The sequence below is a fragment of the Marmota marmota genome, unplaced genomic scaffold (genome assembly GCF_001458135.2).
Source record: "Marmota marmota marmota unplaced genomic scaffold, marMar, whole genome shotgun sequence".
NCBI classification, from domain to species: domain Eukaryota; kingdom Metazoa; phylum Chordata; class Mammalia; order Rodentia; family Sciuridae; genus Marmota; species Marmota marmota.
Genome location: NW_026000174.1, coordinates 16,238,618 through 16,260,092, shown reverse-complemented (window position 1 = coordinate 16,260,092; position 21,475 = coordinate 16,238,618). Strand labels below are relative to the sequence as shown.

Sequence of the window (21,475 nt, the reverse complement as noted above, 5' to 3'; positions counted from 1 at the left end):
AAAAAAAAAAAAAAAAAAAAAAATGTAATTGCTAAAGTTGTGGCTCAATGGTAGAGCACTTGCCTGGCATGTGTGAGGCACTGGGTTCAATTCTCAGCACCACATATAAATAAATAAATAAATAAATAATAAGGTCCATCAACAACTAAAAAAAAATATTTTAAAAAAAGTGTAAGATGACTTGTTTCAGACCTTCAGCCCTATTAGAAATCTTAGGGCAAGTGAGCAAATTCAGAATTGATTCTGTCATAGATCCAGAATGTTAACACAGCCAGTACCCTACTGCTGCAGCTGCAACATGATGGCAATAATAAGCTGGAGTAGCTCCCTTTCAGCTGCTCTTAGAGGAAATGGGTTCATTTCCATTTTCTCACCTTGCACTGCCCCACAGGGCCAAACCTGTGAACCAAGTAGTCAGGATGCCAAGAGAGGCTCATTTCTGGCATTTCCTCTTACTCCTTCCTTGGGTCAGGCCCAGGGGTTTAACAGAGTGCCATGAGGTAAAGGGCAAGGTAAGGCAAAACAGGCAAAGATAATATCTGTGCTCTGCTCTCCTTGAAGTCAGCAACTGCAATGCATGTTGAAAGGGCTATGGGAACTTGAAGATACGCAATTCAATGAATTGAAAAAGCATCTTTTTAGTTTATGGAGGTATATAAGATAATTGTACACAACTCTTTACTTCTAGTTTGGGCATCACTATACTATTTATGTACTGTGATGAACTGAATGTTCAATTCAACAATTATTGACACTCTATAGAGACACTGTGTTTGCTCAAGATACACAAAACTAACTCAGCCTCTTGTTCTTAAGTGGCTCAAGACATGGAAAGGAAGGCAGACAGCTAAGTGAATAATTACAAAAGGCCTACATAAAGTGCTATGGAGGCCAACAAGTGGATGTGACTGCCTCTACAGAAAGAAGAGATCAAAGGTGACATCACTGAAAAGGTGACATGTAAACTGGATCTTGAAGGAGAAATAGGTATATGTGAGATAGAATAGAAAAGAATAGTTTTTATGGAGGCAACAAAATGTACAGAGACTTGAAATATGAAAAGGCCTTCCATGCTTCAGGAACAGCAAGCAGACTGGTAGAAAAGAAACACAGGACAGGTGAGTGTAGTAACCTTGGGTTATTTAGGACCCTATTTCTCAAAGAGGACTGCAAAGCCTACAAAAGAAGAAAGGAAGACAAAAAAAGAATGCTGAGAAGCAGGTAAAGGAACAAATAACACACCCCACCTCCTATTCCACCAAACCCTGGACCCTGCCTTTACACATTCACATCTCTCTCCCATCCCATAAATACCCCTGACAAATCTGTGGTGGGGGGAAAAAAAACTGTCCCCACTCTAAGGTCACTTGCTTCAGAATCTCTAGAAGAGACAGGTCCTCTATTGAAAGACAGCACAGAGAACCTTAGGTTCCTAGAAGAGGGACAAGAAGTATTAATTTACAAAGATCCAACCAACTATAACAGCCAAGTAATTTAGATAATCTGTAGAAATCTATTCCCACAACCCAAATCCAATTCCAAAGCCTTCTTTACTCCCACTCATTTTTGTGAGCCATTTCCTGAGGATTCTGCGAGAGCTGGAATAAGAAAGATGGTCCAACAAATCCAGAACTAATTTACTCTAAAAATGACTCCATTTAAGCCGGGGGCAGTGGTGCACGCCTGAAATCCTGATGGCTTGTGAGGCTGAGACAGGAGAATTGCGAGTTCAAAGCCAGCCTCAGCAACTGCGAAGCACTAAGCAACTCAGTGAGACCCTGTCTCTAAATAAACTACAAAATAGGGTTGGGGATGCGGGTCAGTGGTCAAATGCTGCCCCTGAGTTCAATCCCTAGCACACACCACACACACACACATACAAAAGACTCCATTTAAAGTTGTATTGTTCCTCATGATAAACACAAAAATAAATTTTAGATGAAAAAAAAATGACTCTAGCTTATCTCCCAAGTAAGACACATTCCTGAGCCTCAGACAAGGTCAAAGTAACTATGGAAACAAGATGACACACACAAGACTTGAAGTCTGTAACTATACCAGGAAACTGCAGGGAGAAGAAGTACATTAAAGTTAAATCTGAGCTCTAACCTTAAGTCATTACTTATTTGCTGATTTAGATCAAAACTTCAGTCTTCTCCTTTGTAAATGAGAACAGTAACAGTGTTTACCTCAGGGCATTACTGGAAGTACTGAATGAAGAATACAAACCATCTAACTAGAGACACACAGTATTTAAATAACTTTACTTCCATTCCTTTTAACCAGGTACACAATGTTGCAATGTTACATCCTTAGGGAAGGGTGGCCCCAATCACAACACAGCCTATGCGAATAGCACACCCTGGATTTGTGCAATGCACAGTCCAAAATAACAATCACTAAGAATTCTGTCTATAAGGGCTGGGGCTGTAACTCAATGGTAGAGTGCTTGCCTGGCATGGATGAGGCACAGAGTTCAATCCTCAGCACAACATATAAACAAATAAATATAAAATAAAGGTTAAATTCTTTATTTAAAAAAAGGAATTTTGTCTATAAACAATATTAGACACTCAGATAAATGGAACTTAAATACCACCTGAGACTTATTCAAGACAACGGATGGTTCTGAGACCACACAATCAATTGTAATAACAAATATTAGACACCAAGGGACACAGAAGTCTGAAAATGAAGCAATTTAGCCAGGTGCAGTGGTGCAAGCCTATAATCCCAGCAGCTTGAGAGGCTGAGACAAAAGGATCGCAAGTTTAAGGCCAGCCTCATCAATTTAGCAAGGTCCTAAACAACTTAATGAGACCTTGTATCAAAATAAAAAATTTAAAAGGGCTGGGGATGTGGCTCAGTAGTAAGTGCCCCTGGGTTCTATCCCTGGTACCAAAACAACAACAAACAAACAAAAACCTGAAGTAGCTTTATCTCAACCAAAAAAAAAGTTTTTATCTCAACCAAAAAACGTTTATGTTTTTTACCAGGGTAAGAAGCAAAAACCAATTTCTGGATTTCAATCAACTCAAATCCATAGATGAACATATCATCATCCATACAGTGTGCTGAAACAAAAATATCATAGACAGGGTGGCTGTGAAGTCCAAGATCAAGGCATCAGCAGATTCAGTGTCTGGTGATAGTCTACTTCTTGGTTCAAAGATGGCTGTCTTCTCAGTGTGTCCTCTGATAGTAGAAGGGGTGAGGGAGCTCTCTGGGGCCTCTTTTGTAAGGGCACTAACCATATTTGTGAGGGCTTGGCCGTCATGACCTAGTTATTTACCACAGGCTTCACCCTTCCTAATACCATTCCTTTGGGGATTAGGATCTCTACCTATAATTGGGAGGCTGGGGTAGAACACAAACATTCCGTCTATAATATTCTGCCTTTGCCTCCCACCAAAATCATATCTTTCTCACAGGAAAAATACACTCATTATGTCCAAACAGGTACAAAAGTTTTTTGTTTTGTCTCTTTCTTTTCCCCCAAAGTATTAACTTACTTCAGCATCAACTCTAAAGTCTAAAAATTAAAGTCTCATCTAAATATCATCTAAATCAGGTATGGATGAACTCAAGGTTGCTCTTCAGCTGTGAACTTGTGGAACCAAACAAGTTATGTGCTTCAAGTACAACAGCAGACTATGCATAGGATATCTATTCGATACTCAAAAATGAGCAATAGGGAAAAAAGAAAGGGATAACAAGTCCCAAGTAAGTCCAAACTATAAGGTAAACTCCAGATCTTTTTTGTTTGTTTGTTTTGAAGAAGGAATAGGCGCTGAGAAGTTTGGGGTTTTTGTTGTTGTTGTTGTTTATTTTTAATTATTTTTTAGTTGTAGTTAGACATAATACCTTTATTTTCATTTTTATGTGGTGCTGAGGATCAAACCCAGGACCTTACACATACTAGGCAAGCGCTCTATCACTGAGAAACAATCCAGGCCCCTGAGAAGTTTTTTTTTTTTTTAATTTTTTTTTTGTGCATTATAATTACATATAATAGTGGGATTCATTATGCCATATCCATACATGTACATAATTAAATCTCCTCTCATTCCTTCTCCTAATCCACTTACTCTACTTTACTGATCATCCTTCTATTATTATTATTTCAATTAGTGAATTATCATTTATATATATAAGCATAATTCACTGTGATACATTTGTACATGGGCATAACTACATATCTCTCTCTCTCTCTCTCTCTCTCTCTCTCTCTCTCTCTCTCTCTCTCGGTACTGAGGTACTGGGGATTTAACCCAGGGGCACTTTACCACTACATCCCCAGCCCTTTATTTTGAAACAAGGCCTCACTAAGTTGCTTAGAGCCTCACTAATTTGCTGAGACTGGCCTTGAATATGCAATCTTCCTGTCTCAGCCTCCAGAGGTGCTGGGATTACAGGCATATGTACCATGTCCAGCAGTAGATTCTTAAGGCTCAAAAATAATCCTCTAGCTATCTGTGGTGGTACACACCTGTAATCCCAGCTACTCAGAAGGTACAGACAAGAGGATAACAAATTTGGCAATTTAGTATACCAAGTCTCAAAATAAAATAAAAAGGGCCAGGGATGTAGTTCAGTGGTTAAGTGCCCCTAGATTCAATCCTCAGCACTGTAAGAAAATGATGATGATGATGATGATGATGATGATGGTACATTTGGGCTCAAGTGTCTGCCCTGTAAGCCCTCTGGGCAGGCATCCCACATTCAGGACCGACTAGGGTGGCAGTCATGCCCCTACAGCTTTGCCTGACAGGAGTTAGGACCCCAAAGTACCAACCAGTATTGCCCCTATAGATTTGGTTGACATATCTCCCCATGGCTTTAGGCAGAGATCATACGGTTTTTTGAAAACAGGGTGATAGTACTGTCATTTGAAACCAATGAGCCAGCCCTCATTTACCCTTTTTTTACCCTCAATTACTCTTGGGGTCATTCTTCTCTTGTTTTGAAGGATAATGCCTAGCTTCTTCTTCTTCTTGGGGTCATTCTTCTCTTGTTTTGAAGAATAATTCCTTTCTCCTTCTCCTTCTCCTTTTGTAGTTGTAGATGGAAAGAATGCCTTTATTTTATTTGTATGTGGTGCTAAGGATTGAACCCAGTGTCTCGCACGCATATGCTAGGCAAGCACTCTGCTACTGAGCTACAGCCCCGGCCCAATGCCTAGCTTCTATTCAGATAGCTGATTAGGGTCATGGTTCACATCTATTCTAACCTCATCAAATCACACTCTTAGTGTTCTCTTCTAAACATGATTTCTCATTTTTTTTTTTGCAATATGCATAGGCTAAGAATTTTCCATATCTTTAATGTCTAGTTCCTTCTTTGTTTAACAATGCCTTAGATTATTTCTCTCCTCTTACATTTTACTCTAAGCAAGCAGAAGGAGCCAAGATGCATCTTAAACAACTTTACTTAGAAACTGTTTCAATTAAATTTATCCTATTTCTTTGCATACAATTTCTACCTTCCATAAAACACTAGAACATGAACACAATTCAGTCAGATTCTTTGCAATTCTTCTCTTTTTCTTTTTCTTTTTTTTTTTTTTTTTTAATGATATTGGGGATAGAACCAAGGGGTGCCCTACTACAATGAGCTATATCTCCAGTCCTTTTTGTTTTTAATTTTGAGTCAGGGTCTCAGAAGCTAGCCTCCAACTTTGGATCCTCCTGCTTCAGCTTCCTTATTTGCTGGGATTATAGGTATGTACAATTGTGCCCAGATCTTTGCCACTTTATAACAAGGATTACCTTTTCTCTAATTTCCAAAAACTTGTATCTCAATTCTGTCTGAAATCTTGTCAGAATGATTTTTACCATCTATATTCTACCAACACTCTGTACAAGATTACTTTGATATTCTCTAAGAAGACTGAGGTTTTCTCAATCAAAACTACTCTAAGATTTCATCTCATTCCAGTCAGAATGGCAGCTATGAAGAATACAAACAACAATAAGTGTTGGCAAGGATGTGGGGAAAAAGGTACACTCATACATTGCTGGTGGGACTGCAAATTGGTACAACCAATATGGAAAGCAGGATGGAGATTCCTTGGAAAACTGGGAATGGAACCACCATTTGACCCAGCTATTCCCCTTCTCGGACTATACCCAAAGGACTTAAAAACAGCATACTACAGGGACACAGCCCCATCAATGTTTATAGCAGCACAATTCACAATAGCTAAATTGTGGAATCAACCTAGATGCCCTTCAGTAGATGAATGGATAAAGAAACTGTGGTATATATACACAATGGAATATTACTCAGCATTAAAAGAGAATAAAAATTATAGCATTTGCAGGTAAATGGATAGAGTTGGAGAATATAATGCTAAGTGAAGTTAGCCAATCCCAAGAAACCAAATGCCAAATGGTTTCTCTGTGGATGCTGGTCCATAATGGGGATTGTGGGGGTGGGGAGCATGGGAGAAATGGAGGAGCTTTAGATAGGGCAAAGGGGAGGGAGGGAAGGGAGGGGGCATGGGGATAAAAAATGATGGTGGAATGAGATGGACATCATTACCCAAGTGGATGTATGAAGATATGAATGGGGTGACTCTACTTTGTATACAACCAGAGACATGAAAAACTGTGCTCTATAGCTGTACTATGAATTAAAAATGCATTCTGCTGTCATGTATAACCAAGTAGAATAAATAAGTTTAAAAAAAAAAAAAAAGATTGAGGCTTTCTCTACTGCTCTCTTCGTTTCATTCCAAACCCTCACCAGAAACTTTAAAGATCTATTTATGAGAATATAGGCTGTAGGCTCTTTCTCCCTCCTCCTCTTCCCTCCTTCCATGTATGTCTGTCCGTGTTCTCTTTCTCTTTCTCTCTCTCTCCCTCCTTCCCCCATCCCTACTATTTCCTGCATTGTACATAATAAGCAAGCACTGTAACACTGAGCTATATCCCAAGTCCCAGTGTAGACTTTTATTAGCATGAATCTCCAAATTCTTCCAGGCTCTCCTCATTACCCACTTACAAGGCACTTCCACATTTTTAGGTATTTATTATAGGAATACCCCACTTCTTGGTACCAATTTATCTTAGTTCATTTTCACTGCTATAATAAAAAAAAACTATAGACTTAGTGGTTTAAAAAACAAATTTTACTTCTCACAGTTCTAGAAGCTAAGTGGTTCAAGATCAAGGCACCAGAAGATCTGGTATCAATGAGGACCCCATTTCCTGGTTTGAAATGGCCATCTTCTTTCTGTGTCCATCCACAGCAAAAGGGGCAGGGGAGGTCTTTCAGGTCTCTTAAAAAGGTACTAATTTTGTTTGTAAGGGCTTGGTCCTCATGACTTAAATATCCTCCAAAGGCTCTATCTCCTAACACCATCAGCTGGAAGTCAGGATTTCAACATATGAATTTTAGGGGATCACAAATATTCAGTTTATAGCAGAGTTCCATCAATCAAGGATCTGGTGATTGCGAATTCAAGGATAACAGCAAATGCTGCAAGTTTTCAGTTGAGGTCCATGTCCTCTCTGCATAACAGTTGAGCCAAACACTCAAGGGCAGGCAGCTTTTCTAAAGGTGTTAAGTCCTGTCATATGGGACCTAGGAGACTGAGTCCAAGATCTAGGATGACCTTAGCACCATAGTTACCAAGAAGTTACATCACTGCTCCTCACTGAGCTTCTCCAGGGCAGGTAGGGACCACGTCTGATTGTTTTATATGTCCCCAAATCCCAGTACAATGCATGATATAACTCAGATGTAAATAGTTGCTGAATAAATAAACTTCTATGAACATAGTGGTTTTTTTTAATACCTTTATGGATCTTTTACTTTTTAATACCTTTTAGTTGCCAATGGATCTTTTACATATAAATAAGGAGGCAATGTAGCTTCCTTATTTATACTTGGTGCTGAAGATGGAACCCAGGGCCTAACACATACCAGGTAAGTGCTCTACCACTGAGCCACAACTCCAACCTATATGGATATGATTTTATCCTTTCTGCCGAAAGGCCTTTATCTATAACTCTTCCTGCTACCTAGAATTGTCTTTCCTAACCCCATTTATTAGCCAATTCTTCTCAATTTTCAAACCTCAACTTAAGTGTCACTTCCTCAGATAACATCAGGTCTTTCCTGTTACCCTAAACAACATTAAGTCCCCCTGCTATTTGTACCCTCTCTCATCACATTCCTAATTTCTGTTTTATGACACTCATCAGGCTTATGATTATTTGTTTCATTTTTGCCTTCCCTATGACACTATAAGCTCCAGGAGACTCTGTCTTGTTCGTTATACTGAATCCCAGGCCCTAGTGTAGCACCTGCCACAGAGCTACTACCCCATATGTTACAAGAATAACTGAATACATTAAAGAATGTATGAATGAATAACAGAGCTCCAGTTCAAAATTGTTCTGGGGTAATTGGGATTCAAAACTGTCTGCTCAGTCCTAAACTAGCGATAATTACTTTTTTTTTTTTTTTTGGTATTAGAGATTGAATCTAGGGGCACTCAACCACTGAGCAAGACAGGGTCTTGCTAAGTTGCTTAGAGCCTTGCTAAATTATGGAGACTGGCTTTGAAATCACAATTCTCCTGCCTCGGCCTTCTGAACCTCTGGGATTATGGGCATATGCCACCACACCTGTCAATAAGTGCCTTTGACTAGAATCTTGAGTGTACAAATATCCATGCATGAAAGATAACAGCAGAGTTAGTCAACAATAGAACAAAGAATGGTTATATGATAGGAAGAGTAATGAGAGATAAAATAGAGTTATGAAGCAGAAACTCCACCTGTAAGTGCCATAGATGCCATACTAAAAAATATGGTTTATTAACCTTTTTGACAGTCCCTTATCTGACTTGGGTTCACTAAGGGCACATGATAGGCATTATCCTACTGAACCCATCCACTAACTTCTGTAGCCCACAGACTATTAGGTCTATTTCCCATCCTTTCAAGTTTGCCCCCATTTTTTTAAGTTATATAAAATAATTCAATAGTACAAGTGTCCCCAAAGTAGCCTGTCCAGATCATTCTACCCCAATATTACTATACAAAGTTTTAAACAGGGACTCTATCATTTAGGAAAGCTAGACTCAAAAGACCTGGATTCAAATCTGATTAGCTTCATGATACCAGTTTACTTAGTAGTTAACTGATACTAAATTTTAGTACTGTCCTCTGTAAAATGGGAATAACCTATCCCACAAGACTGTAGGGAAGATTGTTAACATATGCAAAGTGCCTAATACAGTGCCTTACATATAATGAGGGCCAACATATACTTATTTAAAAAGGAAAAAAATCATCTAAAGCACAAAGGTATTATTTCCTCCTTAAAGGAACACTGAGCACTTTCACTTAAACCAAAGTAGCACAGAGAAATGAGGCCAGAAGCTACTCACAGAGACTTGGGCCTGCATTGCCTCCCAAAAGGGGATGGGCAGATTGCCCTGTTTCCATTCTCTGTCAGTTCTGTCTAAGCACTGAAGAAATTACTAGCAGGCAGGCTGCTGAAGGGGGTGGGGGAACTGAGGCTCTCCCAGAACTTTGTATCTATTATTAGCTTAGTCACGTGTCCAGAGAAGCACAGGACTGTTGTCTACAAATTTCTTAACCTACAGCTCAAGATAGCAACGTAGGCCTGGAGTATGTTATAGACTGAAGATTGCGGACTAGGATCTGAACTGAATAATGAAACATGGGAGTAAACCAAAGTAATCAGAGGTAAAAAGGATTCAGAGATGTTCACTCTCCCCAAGGTGCAAGGAAGGAAATAACAGAATAAATCCCACACTCTTTCCAACCCTGTTAGCTTTATATTACAGTAAGACTCAAGTGGGGCTTAGCTTTTCTAGGGATTTCAATTTGCCTTTGGAAATATTTTCAGATACCCCTTTTGTTCATGATTGAACATGGAGTCTCACTGGACAAGTCATTGATCTCCAGGCTTGTTTGTACATTTGAAACCAAAAAAGCTAGGGCAATGATCCCTATATCTTGATGAACTTGATCACAGATCTTCATCTCAAAGTCGTAGCCCTGATTTATAAGAAACCAAAATCTAAAACACTGCGTTCTAGAGACCAGGGATCTCAGATATACTACCCTATGTCACTAGCCTCAGCCACTCCACCAGAAAGAGAGGCAAGGAACATAATGAACTGGGAAGAAGCCATCTTAACCTCTCCAAATCCCAATGCCTCCAGCCTCAAATTGCCATTATCTCACAGGATCTAGCAAGGGGCTCCTTAAATGTAAACAAAGATAAGAATGTGGGGTGCTAAGTACAGTTCCGGAAAAGACAGATCTGGAACAAAGGTCTGACTGCCTGAATATGAAAAAAGAGTAAAGAGAGGAGAAAGGGCCTGTATGTCCTGCCTTTCCCAACATTAGCACTACAATCAAAGAAAAAACAAAGCAGAATATGTGTAGGAAACTTATCCATAATCATAAAAGTATCAGGTGGCAGATATGAGATCTAAATAAGGTTCTGTATTTGTGTGTATGTGTATACAGTTCTCTGTGGGTAAATGGTCTTTTTTTTAACTCCACTAAGTCACATGAGGAAGACTCAAGAAAAAAGTGCTTTTAGCTAGGTGTGGTGGCACATACCTGTAATCCCAACAACTTGGAAAGCTAAGGTAGGCAGATAGCAACTTCAAAACCAGCCTCAGCAATTTAGTGAGACCCTAAACAACTTAGCAAGATGCTGTCTCAAAATAAAATAAAATAAAAAACAAAAGGGCTGGGGATGGGGCTCAGTGATTAGCACCCCTGGGTTCAATCCCTGATACAAAAAGAAAGAAGAAAGAGAGAGAGAGAGAGAGAGACTGCTTCCAGAATACCAAGAAAACTGTCAGATTGCCTTACTGCACCAGGAAGAAATTCAGGTACTTGTCAGCACTTTAGGGATTCTATGAGGTGTTCCCCTACACGCACACACACACACACACACACACACAATCACACATTCCAGAGCTAGACTAAAATATCCATAGAGTACAGATAAGTCAAATGAATTTAAAAACAATTAGTCCCAGGCTGGGGTTGTGGCTCAGTGGTAGAGCGCTTGCCTAGCATGTGTGAGGCACTGGGTTCACTTCTCAGCACCATATATAAATAAATGAATAAAATAAAGGTCCATCAACATCTAAAAAATTTTTTTTTAAAAATTGGTCCCAGGGGCTGAGGATGTGGCTCAAGCGGTAACACGTTCGCCTGGCATGCGCGGGGCGCTGGGTTCGATCCTCAGCACCACATAAAATGGAGATGTTGTGTACACCGAAAACTGAAAAATAAATATTAAAAAAAAATTCTCTCTCTCTCTCTCTCTCTCTCTCTCTCTCTTCTCTTTAAAAAAAAATTTTTTTTTGGGTCCCAAACCAGTAAACTTTGACTGTTATATAGTATTACATCTGTATTAATATATCTAAACTACAGGGGGAAAAAAAAGTATTCTTTATTAGAGATGTTGGTCAGCCATGAAGCTGACAAAAAGCAGAGTCACAGACACTTGTTGGCAGTACCCATCATTTATTCTACAAAGGTTTTCTGAGCACAATTATCAAGCACAATTCTAAACCCTAAAAATATAATAATCCTGTGACCCTCAAAGAGAGAGGGAACTAACAAAATTCAAACATTCTAGTTGCTTTCCCATGACCTTTCTATCCTTCTGTGAGACAAATACCAGACAAATACAAATGCATCAGGCTATTATAGCTGCTCTATCATCAGGGTTCTCAGTTGAGAGACAACTTAGTTTGCTAGTTCAGCAACTGAAATTGATTCTGGCTAATTTAAGCAGGAAAAAGAACTTATCAAAAGAGTAACTCAGACTCACCTGGAGAAGTGGAAAACCAGGGGTGGATGCCAAGTACAACGCCTAAAACCAGGTAGCAGAACTAGTCTGATCAGGACACCTCTGCTTCCACTGCCAACCTCCACTATCCCTAGCCAATATAATATCACTGCCACTGCTGCTCCAGGAACTTGCTACATGCACCACCACCACTGCACCCTGCTTCTTTGCATCACAAGCTCTTCAGAGTCAAAGTCCATGATGAGTGGATCAAACCAAAAGAACCTAGGGTAAACTGCAAAAGAGGTTGAAAGTAAATATCTGGTATTTTAGGTGAAGTAATTTTTTTTTCAGGTTATTGGATTAAACCCAGGGATGCCTTATCACTGAGCTACATCCGCAGCCCTTTTTTATTCTTTATTTTCATTATTTTAAGATAAGGTCTTGCAAAATTGCCTGGTTGACCAGGAGGAACTTACAATCCTCCTGCCTCAGCCTAATTAGGCAGAATTACAGGTGTGTGCCATCACACCCAGTAGGTGAAAAAATTCTTAACACAGGAAAGGGTAATAAATACTTGCTTTGGCATCTACACAAAACAATGGATTCATCTAATTAATATCCCTAACTCAGACTATGTTCACAATAATCTTTATGATTAGGATGTGGTATTCCATGTTGCCATCCAAAGGTAGAAAATGTACAGATCTTCCCAGTACAATAGGTGTGATAGTTCTAGATTGAGGTAAACTTAAAAACTGGCCTTGTCCAAGAACTATACAAAAAAATGTTCAGCATTTCTAGCAATGAAGGAAATGCAAATCAAAACTCACTAAGATTCCATTGTACTCAGTTAGATTGGCAATTATCAAGAAAATGAATAATAATAAATGCTGGCAAGGATGTGAGAAAATGGTACACTCTTAAATTGCTGGTGGGATAGCAAATTAGAAACCACTCTGGAAAGCAATGTAGAAATTCCTCAAAAACCTACGAACAGAACCACCATATGACCCAGCCATCTCGCTCTTCGGTTTTTATCCAAAAGATCTAAAATAAGCATACTATATAACTGATTTTATACAATGTTTACAACAGCACAATTCACAAGAGTCAAATTATGAATCAACCCAGATGCCTATCAGTACATGAATGGATGAAGAAAATGTGGTATAAATACACAGTGGAGTTTTACTCAGTCATAAAGAAGAATAAAATAATAATATTTTCCTGGAAATGGAGAAAATCATGCTAAGTGAAATAAGCCAGACACTGAAAATCAAGTGTGAATGTTTTCTATGTGGACATTAGAGCAAAATAAGGGAAAGAAAGCCTTTGGAGGAGGGGATCAGATGTCATAAAGATACAGGAAAGATCAGTGGAGTAGATGTAGGAGACTGAAAGGGAGGAAGGGAAAGGGGAAGTTAAATGAAATTAATTCAACAAAATCATGCTATATTCATGTATAAAGATACCAAAGGGAATTTCACCTTTATGTATATGTAGAAGAAAGGAAGTTTAATAGAGTAGAGGAGGGAGAATAGCAAGAGGAAGGAGGGAAGGAAAAGGGTGGGGGAAATGGGGCTTGCAATCAAATTCCTTGCACGTATAATTTTGTCAAAATGAACTCAATTACTATGTATATTTATGATGCTCAAATAAGAAATATTTTTAAAAATTGGTTGCTGAGCTTTGGTTGTGGCTCAGTTGGTAGAGTGCTTGCCTAGCATGTGTGAGGCACTGGGTTCTATTCTCAGCAGCACATATAATAATAAAAAAAAAAGGTCAATCAACAACAAAAAAAAAATTGGGTTTGTTGCTTTATCACATCAGCTTCATGAACTTGGTTAATATGAGATAAATGTTCTCATAAATTGACAAAATCTGAACCTCCAAAAAGTTAACTAATGACAAAACATTCACTGAGTACTTCACATGTACCTCATGGTATTCTAAGCACTTAATGTGATTAACTGGCTTTTCATAACAAATAAGTTGGATGCCATTCTCCCCTATTTAATATAAGAAGAAACTCAGACACAAAGTGGTTAAGTAAACTTGCTCAGGAATACACAACTAATAATAAAAGCAACCCAGAATTTGAACTAGGTAGTGTAGTCCATGCTTAAGCTTCTGCCAACTCCCCAAAGTAAATCCCTACTGAGGTCTCTCATATGGTAACCTCTCTCAATGAGGTGGTTTCACATTGGCAGGGAGACACAATACTGAATCCTCCATTCTAAAGTTAAATTTGTTTGTTGGTTTTCGTTTTTTATTAGGGATGGTAACCAAGGGTGCTTTACCACTGAGCTATATCCCCAGTCCTTTATGTTAGGTTGTTTTGGTACCAGAGTGAACCCAAGGGCACTTACCCAGTGAGTTACATCCCCAGCCCTTTTTATTTTTTATTTTGAGACAGGGTCTTGCTAAATTGCTTAGGGCCTTCCTAAATTGCTGAGGCTGGCTTTGAATTTGTGATCCTCCTGCCTAGCCTCCTGAGCCACTGGGATTATAGGTGTGTACCACCGCACCCAGCTCCCAGTCCTTTTTATTTTCAGTTTTGAAGAATGGTCTCATTAAACTGCAGAGGGTCTCACATATATTTCTGAGGCTGTACTCAAGCTTGCAATCCTCCTGCCTCAGCTTTCCAAATTGTTGGGATTACAGGCATATGCCATCATGCTAGCTCTAAGGTTAAATTCTTGATTCAATTAGCCAGAGATACAAAATCTTCTTTGAAAAGAGAGCTCTCCACACAGGTAAAAAACAAATAAAGCATCTAAATGAGACTTTGCTTAGCCTCCAGATTATCTATGTGCAGTTGCTGACAATATTAGCCACATACAGTAGTCCTTGCTGGAGTTACAGCTCGATTATTAAATCATATTGTATCATTTATATTCATGGATTATGCCTATGCTCAGAATTTTAAAGGAATTTATCCAAACAATATATATTAAGAGGGCTGGGGATGTGGCTCAAGCGGTAGTGTGCTCGCCTGGCATGCTGCGGTCCGGGTTCGATCCTCAGCACCACATAAAAACAAAGATGTTGTGTCCGCCAATAACTAAAAAAATAAAAATAAATATTAAAAATTCTCTCTCTCTTTAAAAAAATTATTAATATATATTAAGATAGTCATTGCTAATGTAGGATGCACAAGACTTCCTAATTAAGTATAGAAAAAATATTTTAACTCTTTTTTATTATTATTTTTATTTTTAATCTCAAATATAAAAATGATGTTTCACCAATACTTAACTATACAGACTAACAATAGTACCCTTTCTAGGTTTTTATTATATTTCCATATCTCATACTATATACCAGTTATCCCCAAAATAGAGTGGGAGCTTTACAGTGTGCAAGGGAGAACATCAGTGTCTGCAGTCATTTATTCGTTTTCAGGGTACTAAAACACACTGTGGGTAATATGTGTCTAAGTACATTAACTTATTATCATTGTTTCTATTCTTTCCCAACTAAATTAATCCTCACCACATAAATGATTTTAAAGGATGCTTACAAATAAGTAAACAAATAAAAAAGAAAATCCCCATGAACAAAAGATATTAAAATTTCAAACAAAAATAAATAATAAGTGATAGAGCTGACCCTCTATCCTTATCATGAGTTCTCTATATGAGTTACCCTACAGGAAAACAATCTAATTGTTTCAAACAAGTTGATGAAAAAAATTCAAAATTATCAAAGGACTATTTGGAGTATGAATTTTTAAATTTATTATTAACAATAAATAGCATCTTTTTAAAAAATTGTCCTTTTTAGATGTATATATAACAGTAGTGTGTATTTTGACATATTATACATACACAGAGTATAACTTATTCTAATTAAGATCTCATTCTTTTGGTTGCACATGATGTGAAGTTTCACTGGTTGTGTATTCATATATGAACATAGGAAAGCTATGTCCAATTCATTCTACTGTCTTTCCTACCCATCCCCCAACCCTTCCCTTCATTCTCCTTTGTCTAATCCAACTAACTTCCATTCTTCCCTCCCCCCTTATTATGTGTTAGTATCCACATATCAGAGAGAACATTCGGCCTTTGTTTTTTTAGGATTGGCTTATTTCACTTAGCATAATAGTTTCCAGTTCCATCCATTTACTGGCAAATTCCATAATTACATTCTTCTTTATGGCTAATATTCCACTGACATCTTATTTATTAAGCTTCACAATGAATTTGTGGCATATTCAGAATTACCATTTATTGATTGATTATAGTACTAGGGATTGAACCCAGGGCACTCTATCACTGAACTACATCTCTAACACTTCCTTTTTTTATTTTGAGACAGTATCTCATTATGGATCAGTATCCATTTATCAGAAAAAACATTCAGTCTTTGGTTTGGGGGGATTGGCTTTTTTCACTTAACATGATGGTCTCCAGTTCCATCCATTTACCAGCAAATGTCATATTTTCATTCTTCTTTATGGCTGAGTAATATTCTATTATGTATATATACCACATTTTCTTTATTCATTCATCTGTTGAAGGGCACCTAGGTTGGTTCCATAGCTTATATTGTGAATTCAGCTGCTACAAACATTGATGTGGCTATATCACTGTAGTATCCTGATTTTAAGTTCATTGTGTATATGCCAAGGAGTGGGATAACTGGGTCAAATGGTGGTTCCATTCCAAGTTTTCCAAGGAATCTCCATACCGCTTTCCAGAGTGGTTGCAACAATTTGCAGTCCCATCAGCAATGTATGAATGTACCTTTTTTCCCATATCCTTGCCAACATTTATTATTATCTGTATTCTTGATAAATGCTGTTCTGACTGGAGTCAGATAGAATCTTAGTGCAATTTTAATTTGCATTTCTCTAATTGCTAGAGATGTTGAACATTTTTTCATATATTTGTTGATCATTTGTATTTCTTTTTCTGTGAAGTGCTTGAATAAACAGCATCTTTACTGTACTTGGATAGTAGATCAGGAATCAGTAAACATTTTCTTTAAGGGCCAAATAATTAATATTTTAAGCCCGACTGTAAGCAGGCCATACAATCTCTATATAACTAACGTCATTATACGATGTAAAAGTCACCACAGACAATATGTAGACAAATAAATGGGACAGTGCTCCAATAAAACTTTGTTTAAAGAAACAAGCATAGTCTGCTGATCCTTACATTAAATGATGAAATAAAAGCAATCATAATTAAAAACACATCTAAAAGTTGGGCATGGTGGCATGTATCTGCAGTCCCAGCTCCTCAGGAGGCAGAAACAGGAGGATCTCTTGAGCCTAGGAATTGGGGACCACTTTGGGCAATACAGTGAGACCCCATCTAAGTAATTTAAAAAAAAACACATAAAAATTATATATGAAGATAAACTTTGATAACATTTTTGTGATGTTTAAAGTCTGGAGATATTCAATCCAGTACCAAGAAGACTCTGTTGATTTCTTGCTTAACAATGAAAAAAAAATGCACATATCGCAGGTGAGTACTTATTCCTTCTTGCTGCAGTTTTTAAAAATGGATTGAATAATAATGAAAAGTAATACTTCTAAAACTACATTCATTTTTCAACAAATACTACAGGAAAATATATATAAAATATTGTTCAAGATTAGAAAAAACAAATATTTTACTAAAAATTACACAGCATGGGAAGTTTTTAATAAAGTAAGTTTTCTTTCTTATAACAGGTAAGGGTATTTGCTACATTACGTTAAATACTAAAACACAAAAGGAACTGCCTTTTAAGGTCCATTAAAGAAAAAATTTACTAGAGAAGAAATACCTTCTTTAATAAAACCAGTTCTTTAATTATAATGAGACTTTAAGCACAGCAGCACATGCCTGTAATCCCAGCAATTTGGGAGGCTGAGGCAGGAGGATCAAACAGCAAAATCAAGTCTCAAAACAAAAAAATAAAAAGGACTGGGATGTAACTCAGTAATAGAGTGCTTGCAAAGCCCTGGGTTCAATCCTCAGTACAAAAAAAAAAAAAAAAAATTAGTAGAGCACTTTCGTAATCTTAGAGTAAATAGGCAAAGATTTCTTAAACATGATGTAAAAAGGGCTAAACATGAAGGAAAAAGTTGATGAATTCACAACATATATATAAGATAAAGAACTTATATGTAAAATATATAAATAATTCCTACAAATCAATAAGAAATACCAAAACAATCCAAATGGAAAAGTCGACAAAAACTTGAACAAATACTTCACAAAATAGAAGCTGAGGATGTACCTCAGCAGTAGAGCACTTGCCTAACATGCACAAGGCCCACCGTTCAATCCCTAACACCACAAAAATCACAAAATAATAAATCTAGACATTAAATATACAAATATCTTTTTATATATTAATATGTATTTTCATATGCATGAAAATACGCTGTACTATGTCATCAGAAATTCATAAATTAAACACACAATTTGATAACACCAATATTTACCAGATTGGATAAAATGAAAAAGAGAGGGAAAACTGGTATTATAAAGGATATCAAACAAAAATAAAATTAAAATTAAAAAAAAAAGAAAGATGTCAAACAAATTACCCCAGAAATTCGTAGCTTAAAACAATAAATATTCATTATCTCACAGAGATTTTGAGGAATCAATGTGGTTTAACGAGCAGTTAGGCTCAAGTCTCTCATGAGGTTTTTGGTGGTGGTGGTATGGGTTTTTTGGATTTTTGTTTTGTTTTGTTTTGTCCTAGGAATTGAACCCAGGGGCACTTAAGCACTTAGCTACATTCCCAGCCCTTTTTGAGACAGGGCCTCACTAAATTGCTGAGGCTGGCTTTGAACTCATGATCATTCTGTCTCAGGCTCTCACCCAAATCTTATGAGATTTTAAAAAGAGCTTCAGCCATCTGAAAGTTTGACTGGGACTGAGGGATTTGTTATCACAATATCCCACTGACACTCCTAGCAAGTCTGTGCCGAGTGTTGTCAGGAAGCCTCAGTTCTTCTCCACATGGACTTTTCCATAGACTGCTGGATTGTCCTCACAATATACTGATAGGCTTCCCCCAAAGCAAATGTCCCAAAAAACACAGAGCAAGGGGGAAACCATAGTACCATTTATGCCTGGGTCACTGAAGTCAATTACCATCATTTTCACTTTATTCTACTTGCTAGAATTGAGTTTCTAAGTCCAGCTAAGCCAATGGGAGAGAAATTGTTTGTTTTGTTTTGTTTTTTGCTTTTTCTTTCTGCACTGGGGATTTTACCCAGGGGTTCTTTACCACTGAGTTACATCCCTACCTATTTTTATTTATTTATATACTTATTTTTTATTTTGAGATAGGATCTTGCTAAATAGCTAAGGCTGGTTTCAAACTTGTGATCCTCCTGTCTCAGCCTCCTGAGTTGTTGGCCACAGGGGCTGGGCTCAGTGGTAGAGTGCCCACCTAGCACGTGCAAGGCCCTGGGTTCGATCCTCAGTACCACATAAAAATAAAGAAATAAAATAAAGATGATATTGTGTCCAACCTCTTGCTGGGAAGTATCAAAGAATCTGTGGACATATTTTCAAACCAAATATATTCACTTTGGTAAAGAGTGTTAAAATACCACTGTGGAGCACATTACCTTACTAAAGCCTCCAGTGTGCTAACCTCCTCTTGTTCATTCTGTCTGATTAGCATGATGCCATCAATGTAATAGGTCAAAATGATGTCTTATGAGATGACCAGATGGTCCAGGTCTCTTCTAACCATATTATAAATAAAAGAGTAGAAGTATTTACATAGCCCTAGAAAAACTATAAAGCTATATTAATATCTATTCTACATAAATGAAAACTTTTTAATCCTTTTTTTTAACTAAGACAGAAAAGAATACAATAGCCACATGCCATGTTATAACCTGTTGTAGCAAAGATACCACTCCACCACAGCAATCATAATGAGGGATACCAAGTGAAACTTTCTGAAATCTACAGCTCTTCTCCTGGATCAACAGCCCAGTGTTGTCAGGAAGCCTCAATTCTTCTCCACATGGGCTTTTCCATAGGGGGAAAACTAATGAATTAAATGTAGATAAAATAAGGGCCACTGTCCTGCACATTTCGAATACTTAAAGATAACACTAATGTCTGCCATCTGTCCCAGAAGGTAATATTGGATAGGTTTTTTGGAGACTGGCTCATTATGTTGCACAGGATGGTCTCCAACTCATGGACCTCCTGCCTTAGCCTCCTGAGTAGCTGGGTTACAGGTGAGTGCCTGCATGTCCAGCATGGTATTGATTTTAATTCACTATTTTGGCCAGAGGAACGGGAGGTAATTTCAAAGGTTTTCAACTGGCCTTCCCCAGTATGATAGCTCATATTCAATGGGCCAAAGATCTAATGTGAATGCTACTCCAACTGCCAAGTTTGTCAATCCTAATTATGTATTCGGGATAGGGAAAATGACTACTTGGTAGTTCCAGATAATAATTTTACTCCTAAACAGTATCATAAAAAATACAAATATATATTAACCCTCTATTAAGTAAAAGAAACCAGACATGATTTCATTTACATGAAATGTTCAGAATAGGCAAATTCACAGAGGCCAAAGTAGATTAATGATTTCCAGGGGCTAAACAATAGGGAGTGACTGCTTTAATTAGAGTGTAGGCTTTCTTTTGGGGGTGATAAAAATGTTCTAGAATTAGTAGTGGTAGTTCCACAAAACTGTTTTTCAAACCACCAAATTGTTCATTTTAATATATACAATTTAAAGGTAAATTATGTTATTTTATCTCAATAACAGATATCAAATGGTTGCTGGCTGCATGGTGAACTGGTCAGTATGTGAGGGCAGCTTTACCTTCACTCAGCTTACCATGCTCATAGTTTTACACACTCTAGCAAATAGAGGAATTGCCAAATACTTCGGCTACAAATACATTTCACCACTCATATTAGCCAATACATTGTAAAACAACACCTTCCTGTTCTCTTTGACTTCCTATTTAAATTAGGAAGACGTATGTTTTCCTTTTTATTTTTTTTATCTTTATTTATTTATTTTTATGTGGTGCTAAGGATCGAACCCAGTGCCTTATACATGTGAGGTAAGTGCTCCACTACTGAGACACAACCCCAACTTATGGTTTCTTAAAAAAAAAAAGAAAAAGGTGAACTTTGATATGAGGGCTAACAAAGGTCCATGGCATCTTCAACCCCAAATGGTAACTGGCTCTGCCACATACCATCCTCTCCCTGATTAGAAAGAAAATACAATATTACAAAAGGCCAGATGGACAGAAGAAAGGATTTCAGGCACTATCCCACCTCAAACAATATTTATTAGATAAATTGTCCAGCAGATTTCAAATAATGTTCTGTATTTTCCTCCTTTTTTCATTCTCCCTGCCCAGGTTCCTCAATAATATCTACTTTTTCAAGTAGAGTAAGTCTTTTTTTGTTGAGTTTTAAATATTGGAAACATACTTTAAAAAAATAAAAATGATTCAAGGAGAAAAAGGAAACTGTACACAGTAAAGTTGCAACACCCTTGGCCATCTGAATGATCCCTGTCCTATGTATGCCTTGTCCAGCCAGCTGCCAACTACCACCATGGGCCTCTGGACTGCCCTGATGCTAAATACCCTTAACTGTCCGGTTCATGCCCCACCTGATAGAGAACAAGGACTTCAAGTCACTCCCCCCCCCCC

At 37.6% G+C, this 21,475-nt stretch overlaps 1 protein-coding gene across 9 annotated transcripts in view; it reads right to left on the bottom strand.

Annotated features, from left to right (window-relative positions):
• Stim1 (stromal interaction molecule 1) overlaps window positions 1-21,475 on the bottom strand; it is a 250,668-nt gene that overhangs the window by 128,886 nt on the left and 100,307 nt on the right. Inside the window, exon 1 of one of the 9 annotated variants that reach the window (XM_048788167.1) lies at window positions 11,845-11,986. The exons of the other annotated variants lie outside the window; for them this stretch is intronic. The gene's annotated coding sequence lies outside the window, so the exon portion shown is untranslated. Of the gene's footprint in view, window positions 1-11,844; window positions 11,987-21,475 lie in introns of those variants that run through there. 9 annotated transcript variants of the gene reach the window in all.